Genomic DNA, 1,186 nt, shown 5'->3' with positions numbered 1-1,186 from the left:
AGTCAAAAATAGTATTTTTCCTTGTGGGGACCGGCGAAATGAACACAAGTACGCAAATTTTCCTTGTTTTACTATCCTTGTGAGGACTTCTGGTCCCCACAAGGATAGTAAAATCTCTCAACAATATGTTTGTCTAATATTGTTTTAGGACTATGAACATTTTAAAAGGATTAGCCTATGTATTATATGAAGACAACCAAAGGAAATGGGGAGGAGAAATGACTAGAGACAGTGTTGTTTAACTCACTGACCATGACCCACGAGTTCTTCTTACCTTTGTTCAGTAGAAAAGTCTCCCTCTCTAAAGTTTATAGGAAGATCCATAGACCGGTCACTCTTCATGGACACACAGCTGGGTACAGGGGAGGCTGGTCTCTCCTGCTTGATTGGGCTTCAACACAACAGAGACAAATATATATATTTTTTTGCATAATGCTGTATATCTGCCTCAGTCACAGAGAAGTAACTAGTACTGCTACAGTAGGTTTAAAACAGCCAAATGTAACTAAGAACTACATTTGTTATGAAGAACTGTACAAATGATACAATTGTCATCAAAATGTAAAAAATATATTTTTTTAAATCTATAAAGTAATATGAGATCTGTAGTTAAATCTTTTACATTTGACATGTTAGTAATTTAGCCGATGTTCTTATCCAGAGCGATTTACAGTAAGTGCATTCATCTTAATATAGCTACAATAAGTGAGACAACCACATATCACAGTCAAATATTAAGGATACGAACATTMCATTCAAGCAAAATTAAGCAAATTAATATATAGCATTTTGCCCCAAAATACACATTTTAAATCTATGAATAAAAATTCTGAGAAGAGTAATATTTTACACACACGAAGGTACCCATAAGCAATCATTTCTGATGAAAAAACAAATGTGACTTTTTTTGTGGGATTTAGCGTTATCGAAATAAACTCTTCATAAATTCTTAAACAACATTGTCATCTCACCTCTTAGCTTTCGTGTCTAGTTCACCAGAGAGACACACTTTAGAGGCAGGGCCCCCCTCCTCTCTCTCCCCAGAGAGACTCATTTTATAGCACTGACCCCTAAACAGAGATCCAACATGTTGGTTGTGGTTAACACAGTGACAACTAAACAGAGATCCAACATGTTGGTTGTGGTTAACACAGTGACAACTAAACAGAGATCCAGCATGTTGGTT

At 35.9% G+C, this 1,186-nt stretch overlaps 1 long non-coding RNA gene across 1 annotated transcript; it reads right to left on the bottom strand.

The window, feature by feature from the left end:
* Nucleotides 1–274: 274 nt before the first annotated feature.
* On the bottom strand, nt 275–1,180 carry LOC139027403 (uncharacterized). Its single transcript, XR_011479490.1, has 2 exons — nt 972–1,180; nt 275–391 (listed from the first exon to the last, which is right to left on the bottom strand). It is a non-coding gene; the product is annotated as an uncharacterized lncRNA (long non-coding RNA).
* Between the last annotated feature and the right edge of the window lie 6 nt (nt 1,181–1,186).

The sequence above is a fragment of the Salvelinus sp. IW2-2015 genome, unplaced genomic scaffold (genome assembly GCF_002910315.2).
Source record: "Salvelinus sp. IW2-2015 unplaced genomic scaffold, ASM291031v2 Un_scaffold15219, whole genome shotgun sequence".
In the NCBI taxonomy this organism is placed as follows: Eukaryota; Metazoa; Chordata; class Actinopteri; order Salmoniformes; family Salmonidae; genus Salvelinus; species Salvelinus sp. IW2-2015.
This window is presented reverse-complemented; position numbering and strand designations above follow the sequence as displayed.